Raw genomic sequence first — 14,210 nt, 5'->3', positions numbered from 1 at the left:
TTCCAGTCCGGTGGTGTGTCCAAGAAAAGGGACGTAGGGGCCGTGATGGTTGCACAAAGGACCAAGTCTCTCCTTAAATACCAAGCTTACACAATACCCCCACTCCCATACCAGCCATGTTACGCCCCATATTTTCATACATGAAAATACGCCATAAATAAATTAATGAGAGCCCGGAAGTGAGACGTCACATTCCGCAGTACTACATTACGATGATGTTGCACCCTGTAGTATTGTACGTGGAATTTGTCATAAGGTAATTTACATCAGTCCAAGGAAAAGATTATTCGGAGATTATAAGGATTATGCTATTTCAAACAAGTGATTAGTAAATTCATGAAGGTGAAAGGGGGAGCAAGTCAAAGAAAATAAATTTTTGTCCAAGTTTGACATTTTGGGGGTAAAATACGGCCCGAGCTAAAATACCCGATATTTATGGACTAGTGTCATACAAGGTACTACATGACCATGCTAGTAAGGTATATAAGGTATGTGAAAAGAGAGTAATACTTTAAGTAATTTGTGATAATTCTTAATTATGCGGATAATTGATTAATTAACAAGTAGCGGGATATTACCTAATTAATTAATTAATTATTGGATAAAGTTTAACTCCCCCAACAAGGAAAACGTGGCAGCTCACTAAACAAACATAGTGACTCATACAAATACTTGGAAAGGTGTCAAAATGGCGTCACTTTCAATAATAATTGGATCTGACAATATGATTACACTACCATTTCCAATTTACACATTGATAATAGAGAATTGAAGATCTTTAACTATTTAAAAAAGGAGGATAGAAAGTAAATTATGTTGATAAAGAAATATGTCATTGTAGAAACTATAGTTGGAACCAACTTACCAAACAACAAAGTGTCTGAGCTTCTACTAGCCATTTACTCATAAACTACTAGTTTCTCTTTCCCGTGAACGCAATAGGCCGATATTCTAACGAGGCTCATGTGCTGCAGTTTGGAGATTAGCAAGACTTCTTTCTTGAACTCTTCAAATTGGTTCGCGTAACACTACTAGAAATCAGGTGATTTCCGTCCAAGAATTTTCGATCGATATCGGTCGGAAATAAGAGTATTGGGTCGCAAAAGACAACAAAAGTGATTGACAACAAAAAAAAACTTTCTGATCGATTTCGGTCGGAAAATTTGTCAAATATTTGGTCAAACTTGTATATAATGTAAAAAGTAATTATTTATTAAAATATTTCCAAATTTCCGACCGAATTCGGCCGGGAACTAGTCAAATTTTTGGTCAACCTTGTATATAATGTAAAAAATAATTATTAATTAAAAAATTTCCAAATTTCTTTTTGAATTTTTTGTTTCCCGCGCAAGACAAAAAACCAAAATAATTATAACTCAATATTTGCGACCGAATTCGGTCGGAAAGTGGTTAAATATTTGGTCAAAATTGTACATAAATAATTATTTATTAAAATATTTCCAACTTTGAATTCGGTCGGAAACTTTGAATTTTTTTATATATTTAATTAACCAACCAAAAAAATTATAGTTTAATATTTTCAACCTAATTTGGTCGGAAAAATGCTTATATATAAATTTAATTATATTATGTGTGTAAATAAATAATATTTACTATAACTTATATATATAAGCTATATTCGATATATATATATATATATATATAGTAGTATCCTTAAGTAATGTTAGGTTTGATTCGACCGTAAATTGATAATTATATTACGTAGAAGTGTGTTAGTGATATAGTAGTATCCTTAAGTAATATATAAATATATATGCTATAGTATACTATATATACTATACACACTACTAAAAAATAGTTGTTTACCAATGCAGCAGTACCGATAGACTTTTTTCTGTCGCTTATAGTAATTAGTAAGTGTATTAGTTGTAATCAGCTTATAGATTGACATTACACTAAGTATAAGTCCTTTAGTAGTATCCTTAAGTAATGTTAGGTTTGATTCGACCGCAAATTGATAATTTTATTACGTAGAAGTGTATTAGTGACAATTAGCTTATATAAATTGATAATTACAATAAACATAAGTGGATTTGCCGATGATTTATTCTAAATTCGTAATCACACTACCTAAATGTATAGTATATATATATATACACACATCTTAATATAGCTAATGTTATATCGAATATCGCTTATATAATATACACTTAGTATATATATATATATATATATATATATATATATACACACACACACATCTTAAATTGATAATTACTGTAAGTCGAACTGCATTAATGGTATCCTTAAGTAACGTTAACAATCAATGAACTAATGGTATCCTTATATAAGTAACGTTAGTGATTGATTAGCCGATACATTGATAATTATACACTAAATGGAAGTGTATTAATGATATTTGTGAGAAATGTTTGTGATTGTTTATCTTTAGTTTGATAATTAATGTAAGTGGAGGTTTATTAGTGGTATCGTTAAGTAATATTAGTGTATCAGTGATAATTAATTAGCTTATAAATTAAAAATTATGGGTCATTAATTTTGGTTTATTTAATTACGTGTTAGATTCTAAATAATTATAAATTTGATATTGATTCATGCTAATTTGTTAGTTAGAATTTTATTAATTGTGCATTATGATTTCTGTTATACAATATAATATTTATAAGTGAGAGAATTGTTTTAGAATTTAATCATTAAGTTTTACAATTATTTTAAAAAATAAGTTTGTTTTAGTAATGGAATGTCAGGCAAAAATCCCTAACTTAACAAATTTCCTTTTTCTTTCGTTCTCCGCCTCTCTGCTTCTGCCGCTAATCACAGGCTTCACCATCATCGTCGGCACTCATCTAAGCATCCATCGTCATAGTCGTCGGAAATCCAAGCGGCCAGCGTAGGTACTCAGGCTCCTCTCCATCTCCGGTAAGTTTTCTTTTTCTTCCACCTCTCTAACTATTTTAGAGATGCGTTTTCCGGATCTGTTTTGGGCCGTTTCAGTCTAGAGAAAAACGGAACCCGAGTTAGGCCTTTTACGGAGCCTCTTGTTATTCTGATTTCTCTTTCACGAACTAGCTAGGATTGAGGTCTCTACAAAGTTCAATCCTTTCTTTCTATATTTTGTAATGGTGCCTAGTACATTGTCATTTGTACATGCTCATTTGCTCATTATTTTTTGAAATAAAATTTTGATCTGTTGTTTATGTATGTTCCGTCTCACTGCTTCCCACATAGGAAATATGCCTAAGAACTTGCACTAGAGTATTAGCTAACTGATTTACCCAACTTGGAAAATATGCTTGACCATTTACAGTTGAGTGTTATGATGAGGACCTAAATAGTCCATGAAGATCAATTTCAAATAAGGTCTTAATTGATTGATAGAATTAGAGCATTGCAAAAAATGCGCTGTTTATTGGCAACGATTGTGTTTCTTTTGATGGTTATTTAGCTATGCTGGGGGTTAATTACTTAGGTTCTTTTTTTAAATATTAATTGATTGTAGATTGATGTACATGTTTGTGCTTTTACTTCTCTTTAAACTGCAGGAGTTTTGCTGAAAATTATTTTCTTTTTTCAAGTAATAAAATAAGGTCTGTTAGTGTAATTTGGATAGAATTTTCATTGAATGGATATGTAGTTTAGTAGGACTGTGTTTTGTCAAATAAACAAAGTCATATCTTACTACCCTTTTGTTAATAACAAATTCATATTTACTTTTTTCTTTCTCTGTTCTGTTTGTATTTGCTTAATTGTGTCGTTCTCATACAAGTTGTGTTGCTTTCATGTGTCAACTATCATTGTTTTGTTGAAAGACATGTAATATTCCAACCAAATAAAGTGTTTGTCTTCTGTTTAATTGTTTGTCTGCACCATTAATTTGAATTATGATCAATATAACACGTAATTTATTCGTTCTTTATGTAGATGGATTATCGTAGTTGGATGTATAATAGGAATTATCCTAATCGTCGGTTTTTGAGGGAGGAATTTATAGAAGGGGTTGAGGAATTTATTACGCATGCAATGTCACTTGAACCGTTTCGGATTTAAGGGTTGATTAGGTGTCCTTGTGTGAAGTGCAAGTGTTTGCATTATTTTGGACCAGAGGATGTTAAGACTCATCTTTATCAAAAAGGGTTTAAGGATAATTATTTTGTGTGGACTAGTCATGGAGAGATTGATGGTACTGATGGTGTATTTCATAATGTAGTTGGTCAAAGTAGTAGGTTGGTGGGGAATAATGTTCAACATCCGAGATACCATGAAATGGTTGCGGATGCTCTAGGGATGCACTTCGATTTTGAAACCAATGAAAGTGTTGAACAACCTCCTAATGAAGAAGCAAAATATTTTTATGAACATTTAGAGGCTGCTAGTCGTCCACTAAAACAAGGGAGTATGCACTCTCAGTTGTCTATTGCGGTTAGATTATTATGTATCAAATCAGATACCAATATTTCTCAAGCAGGAATGGATTCTTTCATTGGCCTTATGAGTGAACTAGTTGAGCCAGATTTCAACATACCTGAAGATTTCTATAAGGCTAAAAGATTGGTTTCTAAGTTAGGACTCTCATTTATGAGAATTGATTGTTGTGAAGATGGTTGCATGTTGTATTATAAGGGTGATGCAGATTAGAAAGTTGTAAATTTTGTGAAAAACCTCGTTTTAAGCGGCTTTCCAGCGGGAAGAATGCTGTTGTGAAGTCGATGCATTACTTACCTTTTATTCCTAGATTAAAGAGGTTGTACGCATCGATGAGTTCCACTCCTCATATGAGATGGCACTATGAAAATAGAAGGCCGCCCGATATTATGTGTCATCCTTCAGATGGGGAAGCTTGGAAGCATTTTGATAGGACGTATCCGGATTATGCTAGTGAACCGAGGAATGTTCGATTGGGTTTGTGTGCTGATGGTTTCACGCCATTTTCTGTTTCTGCAACACCATATTCATGCTGGTCGGTCTTTATTACTCCGTATAATCTTCCGCCTGAAATGTTTAAGAGTAGTCCATATATATTTCTAAATTGTGTTATTCCTGGTCCCCGCAATCCAAAGGGTTTGATTGATGTATATTTGCAACCTTTGATTGATGAGCTTAAACAGTTGTGGTATGATGGAGTTGAGACATATGATATATCAACTAAGCAAAATTTCAACTTGCGTGCTAACTTAATGTGGACCATTAATGATTTTCCTGCGTATGAAATATTGTCTGGGTGGATAACTGCCGGAAAGTTAGCATGTCCTTACTGCATGGAAAATGGTAAAGCGTTCACTTTAAAACACGACCGAAAGCAGTCATGGTTTGATTGTCATCGTTAGTTCTTGCCAGTTGATCATGAGTTCAGAAGGATGAAGAACGCAGTCAAAAAGAATACAGTTGAACATGATTTGCCGCCACCAACTTATTTCGGTGAGAAAATTTGGGAGAGGGTTCAGAACTTCACTAAAGTTACCGAGGCCCCACCTTCTAGATTTCCTGGATATGGTGTTACTCATAACTAGACAAAACAGAGCATATTTTAGGAGTTGCTATATTGGAAGGATAATCTTCTCTGACATAATCTTGATGTCATACATATTGAGAAGAACTCTTTTGACAATTTGTTCAACACAGTGATGGATGATAAGAATAAGACAAAAGATAACCCGAAGGCTAGACTGGACTTACAAGAATATTGCTGGCGACCTGAGTTACATTTGCAGTATGGGATCAATGGTAAGTTGTTCAAGCCCAAGGCCAGCTACACATTCACTTTGGAACAAAGATGACAGATTTGTGAGTGGGTTACAAAACTAAAGATGCCCGAGGGCTATGCATCGAACATGGGAAAACATGCCAATATGGTTGAGGGAAAGCTAACTCATATGAAAAGTCATGATTGTCATATATTCATGGAAATCTTAATCCCTATTGCATTTTGTGGATTGCTTGAAAATATATGGAAACCCATCACAAAGATAAGTTTGTTCTTCAAAGACTTATGTTCTACCACATTAAGGGAAGAAAACCTATTTCAAATGAATCAAAACATTCCTGTTATCAGTAATAAGCTGGAGAGGATTTTTCCATGTGGTTTCTCCGATGTGATGGAACACCTGCCAATTCACCTTGTACATGAGGCGCGACTTGGAGGCCCGGTTCAATGTAGGTGGATGCATCCATTCGAGAGGTAATGATCAAACCTTGATTTATTCTTGTAATTTCTTTAACGTTATCATCTAATATGACAATGTGAAGGACTATCGGCAAGTGTAAACGATTTGTTAAACAGAGGAATATGATTGAAGGATCCATATGTGAAGCCTATCTTGCAAAGGAAATTGCCCATTTTTGTTCTTACTACTTTGACAGTCGTGTTCCATGTGCTAGAAATAGGCCCGATCGACACAATGTGGTAATTGATATTGATCCATTATATCCACCAATTTCCATAATCAACCAGGCCGAGATTCTAAAGATCGAGCACAAAGGGGCCTAACTAGTATGGAGTACAAATCAGCTTCAAATCATGTGTTGCTAAATTTTCCAGAAGTTCAACCCTTTCTTAAGTAAGTGTTGACTTAAGATTAATTTACATGGACTACTATTTAATTTGGTTGATGCAACTAACAAAATATTTTCAACGTGTTGCTCAGTGACTTCGTGAGTCAATTTGGTCATGGTGATGTATATTCTACATTTGAGGCATGGTTTAAAGAGTGTATAAGTGCATCTTACATACTTTCTCACATGTGATTATACATACTAGTGAATATACTTGCTCACTTGTGATTTATTTAACGCTACATGTAGGTCAATAATCCAAACAACGGTGTTAATAAATTTTTGCAAGACATATCTTGGGGACCTGCACCTACGGTTACAACTATGTCTAAGTTTTGTGTGAATGGTTACAAATTTCACACCGAGGAATGCTCCAAGTATAAAAAAAGCAATAATAGTGGGGTGTGTGTCAAAGGTGGTGAAGGCAACCAGGATGGGGAAAATGATTTTTGTGGTGTGATCAAAGAGATTCTAGAATTGTCATATTCGGGTTGGCCATATAAGAAGATCATACTTTTCCGATGCAAGTGGTTTGACCCAACACCTAGAAGAGGTACAAATATACACTCGCAGTACAACATAATTGAGGTTAATAAAAAGAGGGAGTATGATCGTTATGATCCTTTATTAATTGCAGAAAGAGTTAGGCAAGTGTACTATGCTCCATATCCATTGCGGAGGGATAAGGCTGATTGGTTGGTTGTAATCAAAACAAAGCCTGTTGGCAGGGTGGAAGTAGAGAATGTACTAGATGTTGCTTACCAAAATGATACCTCAAGTGTTAACCAAATGGTAGATGATCAGTTAGAAAATTACTTGGAGCATCCTCAACGCATATTAGAAGAAGTTGATATGGAGGAAATAACAATCATAGAAAATGAGGATGAAGAATCACCTAATGAAAATGAAATAAGTGAAGAGGATGGATTTTTAGATGAGGAAGGATACGTTGACGAAGATGACTAGCATGTCAGTTTTTTCAAGCGTTCTTAACTTATATAGATTTATATTCTCAATTCTAACATTTTGCTTTAATTTATGCAGATGGCCGGTAGGGGTCGAGGTAGGTCTAGGAAGGATAAAAGGCCTACTGATCATGATAATGGTGCTACACCCTCTCTTCCTTCCACTCCACACTTTCATCCCTCTACTGTCGATGGTCGGCATCAATCTTCTAGGCACAGATCTATTCCACCACATCCATCTACTCATTATACTACCCACCATTCACCCGTCCAGCAGTATTATCACAATTCTCCACCACAGGGCTATACCCCGCTTCCTCCTAATGATCCTACCAATAGTTACATAGGTGCATCGAGTCACCAGTCACAGGGCCATGTGATACGCCCGTCATTTGCTCCATTTGCTTCATCTCCAGCCAGATCGCATCCATCTAGATTTGAGACGGCCGGATCGCAGTAGTGGTCTGGATCGGAGCAGGGGTCTAGATCTGTGCAGGGATGTAGATCGCGGACATCTTCAGGGACCCCGTCTCCCTCTCCACAGAGTTTGTCTCCTAGCATTTTTAGACTTCATCTTTGAGATAGTAGCACTGATCCAGATGCCCCCTCTTCTGCGCATGCTTCAGATTCATTGGAGGATGATGATCCGGATGATGTACGTTATGATCATTACCATAGGATGATCATCAGGCCTGAAGACAATGGGTAAGATTTATTTATTACTTCTTTATTTTTGCTGAATTATAATACCTACTCTTATTTATTTAATGTAATTGCAATGTTGCAGGTTTATTTCTAATAATCATGTTACAAAGATAATCACTGATATAATTGCCCCGTTGTATTTAACACCCTATCCGACTTGGAGTGACTTTCCAGATAGTCTCGTGCAACAAATGTTCAACCAATTTAAGGTTTTAATACAATTCTTATCTATTTAAGTGTTATATTAATAATATTTTCATCTAACGTTACTTACTTTATTTGTAGACTAAGTGTTCCTGGGAGGACCAGTATAACCGTGAAATTTGTAAAAATTGGGAGTACAAATGCCGTAGGAGACTCTGATTCCTTCAGCACCGTTCGAAGGGTTAAAAAGAAGCCTTCATGGGTTCTACCACATATATGGGTGGATCTAGAGAAGTATTGGACCACCGAAAAATTCAAGAAGCAGAGTGAACAGGGAAAGAAGGCCCGAGCATCTGAGAAGGGTGGCTCCTTGCACTGTCTGGGTTCAAGGAGCATGGGGGATACGAGAAGACATCTCGTAATTCCTTAAAATATTTCGGTCTATTTTTATCGAACTATATTTATATATCTCCCAAAATTTTGAATATCACGGCAAGTTGGCATTTCAAAAATACACACATAACATACAATATTTATACTAAATGAGGTTGTTTTTGTTAACTACAGAATTATATATTAACTGCAGAATTATGTGACTACCATATTTATACTAAATGAGGTTATGTTCAGCTTCCTTTCTTAGAAAAATATATCTATTGCTATACAAATACAGTACAATAACATACAAGTTTTATCTTTAAAATTTTTGAAGACGGACAAGTTTTATAAACTAACAATTGGTAGCTCACTTCAACTATGTATGTATTAGGTCCTTTACCGTCTTATTCCTCTTCTTTGCTGTGGCTTCAAGCCTATCGATTTTTTTCTTAATATTGCATTCGTATAAGTGAAAAAATATACAAAGAACATCATATATGTTCCTACTTTGAAAATTACACGTCTTCCAATTGTTTCCTTATGCGCTGCTGCTCCAAATCAGAACAAAATGGTTGAGCATTATGCATGGAATAACATGTCTATGTTAAAATTCTACCAGCAAAGAAACTTAGGTTATAATAATATTTGTTGTTTGGGCTGGCACTATGTAACACACTCCTCATTTGAATTGTTGCTTAACACAAACTGGTAGGTGAACTTTTTCGTCATTGTCTACTTACAGATTGTTCTTGGAGATGTTATATTTATTTCCTACATCTAGATGTGTTTTTGATATTTAAGGAGTCAGATTTCATAGTTAGTATTGTAATTCAGAATTAAATAATGTAAGCAGACCATCTTCATCCATAATTATTGAAGCTGAGATGCTTTTTTCAGATTACAACACAGGTTATTACAGAAGTTTAGCTTCTTTCCTTTTCTCGTTTCCAAGCCTTGAAAAGACCTTAATTTACGAAGTGTTGGTTTCTTGACAGTACACTAAAAAGCATGAAATTTGTTTTAATTAGGTTTAAGATGTTGCTTTATCTATTATTAGATTTCTATTTAATGTATTTTTCATGTTTATAAGCGCTGATGTTCATGAAAAATCTCTCTTTCAATTTGAGAAGCCCTGGTTCCAAATTTGTTGAAGAATCATATTTTAATTTGTTATTTATTTTAAATGAGCAAATTCATTTGATAGGAATTTGTATTCAGCAACACAAAAATCTAAAATCTTGAAGAAAATTATGAAGACCACAATTTTTGAAGGGGAAAGAACATAGTAATGGTTAACATACAACACAAACTAATTAGAGAATATTGGAACTAGAACACAATCTTGGAGTTGTATGGCCAAACATTATATAGACTAACCAGCTCTAGGCTATCAAAAACCAAAGTTTTTTTCAGTGAAGCTCAAGTGGACTCCATATAATCCCAGCTTCATGTTGTATTTTTTATTCTATGTTTCTCTCAAGGATCTAGTTACTTAAAATTCCTATCTCTTAAATTGCACTCTGCTTTTTACAACAAAATGCGAGTATAGCTATAGGTTTCGTTAACTATAGCTATAGTTTTCGTTAACACGTTTATTATATTTGTAGGAAAAACAATTGGGGAGGAAGATGAATCATGATGAGTTCTTCATGGAGACTCACATACGGAAGAAGAACGCACCGACAGATCAAACTAGATGGTTCGAGGACCGGGCAGAGACTACACATGTAAGTTTCATAACTACTATAAATGTTTCTAATATTATATAGTTAGTAATTTTCTATCTTCTAAATAAAGGATCGCTACAAGATCAATTTGGAGGAGTACACTCAGAGCTTGCCACTAGATGAGCAAGGTGAGTGGCCGCCCATTTCAGACGAAGAATAGAAGAGGATATGGTTGAGTACTCTCGGTGGTCCTAAAAAGGGAATAGCATACGACCTTTCAGATAAATTGTTTCGGTGCTACAGGGCTGGATTGAAAGGTATAGGGACTTCCGCCAAGGCGAGGCGATTGATAGTTCGGCTATATCGTCTATGGAAGAGAAGATCGCAAAGCTGACAACAGAGCTTGAAGAGACCAAGCTAGAGAAAAGAAGAATTGTGATACCCTTCAAGGTCAGCTAGAAAGGAGGGACAAACAATTTGATCTCCTTCAAGGTCAACTGACCAATCTTCTTGCTTGTGCTGCTTTCCCCATTCCCCGGTCTCCTCCTCCTTCCCCACCTGCCGGCGATGAAGGTCCTAGGACTGAAGATGAAGATGATGCTACATAAATAACTCATTGAATGTTGTGTATTGCTAAACAAAGTTGTGAACTTGTCAATATTTTGTTGTTGGTTATTTGAATGATGATTATATTGTTATTGAACACTTTAGTAGTTGTTGTTGTGGTTATGGTTATTAGTTGTTGGTTAATTGTTGTTGTTGGTGGTTATTAGTTATTTTATTGAGTTTTCATTGTTGAATGGCAACAATGTAAGCTGCCATTATAGGATGTATATTGGTTTAAATTTGCAGGTAGTGTAGCTTAAAAACAACCATTTTCTGCCCAGTTTTTACCCAGTTTTCCAACCGAATAATTTTTTTTGCCCAGAAATTCGTAATTTCCGACCGAATTCGGTCGGAAATTATAAATTTATATTTATTTTTTTAAATAAATTAACAATTTACAAATAATTATTTAATTAAATATTATTATTATTTTTTAAAAAGTTTCAACCGAATTCGGTTGGAAAACTAAAATTAAAAATAAATAAATAGTAATATTTTCTGATCGATTTCGGTCGGAAATTTGAAAACTAAAAAAAAAATATTTAATAATTTTCGACTGATTTCTGTCGGAAAATAAAGTTTGACTTCCAGTCAACGCATTGGATTTTATCGACCGATTGCGGTTGGAAATTTTCGACCAATATTTTTCGACTGATTTCGGTCGGAAATTTGCGACCAATTGCGGTCGGTCTGCGTTTGTGACCATTATTTTTCCGTCCAATTAAAAACGGTTGGAATTTGGTGGGAAATTATCAATTTCCGACCGATTTCTGTCGGAAATTTTGGTCGGAAATCACCTGATTTTTAGTAGTGTAAGCTTAAGGATGCATACATAATTTCTGTGAATGCTAACTATTTCATTCATGCCACCCGGAAGGGAAGTTTTGCAAGATTCATAAACCATTCTTGCCATAAAAATTGTGAAACGAGGAAATGGACAGTGTTAAGGGAAACAAGGGTAGGAGTATTTGCAAAGCAAGATATATCTGTTGGAACGGAGTTGGCATATAACTATAATTTTGAGTGGCATGGGGGTGCAACTGTTCGTTGTCTATGTGGAGCTACAAACTGTTCTATATTTCTGGGTGCCAATTCTCAAGGATTCGAGGAGTACAACCATGTTTGGGAAGATGGGGATGTTAGAGTTGTATTGTTCACTTCTGCCATCTGGTTCATGTGGCTCATGTTTCAATTTCTCAAGGGGTTCGGGTATGTTAAGGCTAATCTCTTCCTTCATTTTGTATGAATTCGTCATTTCACAAGCTTGGTACGAGGCATAAAGAAAAATTCATATCCCAGAGTTTACGTATATTTTGCTAGTCTCGCAAATTGCGTATATTTTTCTAGTGTTGTAAGTTATAATATTCTCCTTATCGAGATTTCATATTCAGTTGAGTATTTCCTTCTTCCAGTCAAGAGAGCAGAGAAGTTTATATATACAGTATTAAAAGTATTTTCATTACCATCGAGCTATAATAGATGGGCAGACCCATATTGGGCAACCTCCGATCAGATGGTAAGTTATATGACGATCCTACTGTGTCCGAGCGCATATGAGCAAGCCCAGTTGGTCGAGATACAGAGCCTAGTATGGTCGAGCGCTTATGAGCGAGCCCACTACGGCAGAATATATATATATATGTATACCGAGCCTTATAGGGCTGTACAACTATTTTACTTACTATATTGAGAGAGTTGAGTCAGTATCAGCAGGTAAGCATATCTTCAGATTATCTTTGACTTCCAGCTACTTGCAGTTATTATATTATGAGTTCAGCTTCAGCTTTCAGTATATTGCCTTACATACTCAGTACATCATTTCGTACTGACGTCCCTTTTCTGGGGGCGCTGCATTTCATGCGTGCAGGTCAGACAGACAGACTGGTAGGCCTCTTCAATAAGTGTTGCCCGAGTTCAGCTTAATTGGTAAGCTCCATGCCTTTCGGAGTTTCCGGGTTTAGAGCTTTATGTACATCTTGTATATATATGTATATATGTTATGAGTAGGTCGAGGAGCTATTCCGATCATAGTATATCCATCAGTAGACGCTTGTAGACATATCCTATCAGTTAGTGCATATGTTAGGCTTGTGGGCCTTGTATGTATATCTGGTTGGTTTGTCAGCTGAAATAGTTATGACGGCCTTGTCGGCCTAGTTATATATGGATATTTAGCCAGCATTAGTAGTTATCTTGCAATGTGGACCATGGCCAAAGTATGACATCATATTTTCAGAGTTCCTTAGTTGCAAGTTGGTACGCAAGGTTAGGTGAAGCACTAGGTGCCAGTCTCGCCCCCCAGGATCGGGGCGTGACAAATGTGGTATTAGAGCAGTTCTGTCCTAGGGAGTCTACAAGCCGTGTCTAGTAGACTCTTGTTTATAGGTATGTCGTGTACCACACTTATAAGTAGGAGGCTACAGGGCATTTTGGATTGTCACTCTTTCTTCTTACTCTAGATCGTGTGGTAGGGCTCACTTATAAGAATTCAAATTCAGAAATTCTATATTATTCGTAATAAGACGATACCTACATCCGGAAAGACAGTTGGAAAGAGTAATAGTTATGGAAGAGCTGAGTCAGAGGAATTCGATTTTTGTATGTTGCCTGCGATAAGTAAATATGAGGTCTTTAGTAGATCGTGGGTGTACTGAAAGGTGTAAGCTTTCTGATAAGAAGCCTTAAGGCAAGAATGCCTATCCATCTTTATGGTGAAGGACAATGAGAGATTAGGAAGATAAGTACAAGTTTCAGCAAGTAAAAGGAGCAAGGTGAAAAAGGGTACGAGGTACCCAATTAATAAAGGTTAACAACGTTATAATTGAGGCAGAGGAACATAAGCTTTCTGAGTTATATTCAATAGTAACAGAGGTATATACAATTGGTCGCACCCCTTCCAGATATGCCCTATGGGGGGTAACAAAAGTAGTATGATAAGATATGATGGACGAATTGTTTGCGTCAGTTGACATTTCCGAAGGATATTGCAAATATGCTAATAGATCTCTTTATGAGACACCAGATGGTGCACTCTAAAATAGTGTATCTAGATATGAGTACTACAAAGACATGCACTATAAGCCTTGAAGGGATAAATATTACCTTAGTGTGGCTCGCGTCACTAGTAAAGCGAGAACGTTAAGCAACTTGAAGAGCCGATGAATGAAGCAAGGAGAGTTAAAAAGCGAAAGAATGTCGTGTTGAAGTTTTCACA

At 35.6% G+C, this 14,210-nt stretch overlaps 1 long non-coding RNA gene across 2 annotated transcripts; it reads left to right on the top strand.

Moving 5' to 3' along the window:
- The first annotated feature begins 2,744 nt into the window (after nucleotides 1-2,744).
- On the top strand, nucleotides 2,745-8,974 carry LOC104216765 (uncharacterized). 2 transcript variants are annotated; one of them, XR_011401206.1, is made up of 5 exons: nucleotides 2,745-2,901; nucleotides 3,904-6,536; nucleotides 7,576-8,201; nucleotides 8,284-8,410; nucleotides 8,487-8,974. It is a non-coding gene; the product is annotated as an uncharacterized lncRNA (long non-coding RNA). The 2 variants fall into 2 exon arrangements; XR_708582.2 differs by lacking the exon at nucleotides 3,904-6,536.
- The last annotated feature ends 5,236 nt before the right edge of the window (nucleotides 8,975-14,210 follow it).

The sequence above is a fragment of the Nicotiana sylvestris genome, chromosome 7, assembly GCF_000393655.2.
Source record: "Nicotiana sylvestris chromosome 7, ASM39365v2, whole genome shotgun sequence".
Taxonomy (NCBI): Eukaryota; Viridiplantae; Streptophyta; class Magnoliopsida; order Solanales; family Solanaceae; genus Nicotiana; species Nicotiana sylvestris.
The sequence above is the reverse complement of the archived record's forward strand: the minus strand, read 5'-3'. Positions and strand labels throughout refer to the sequence as shown.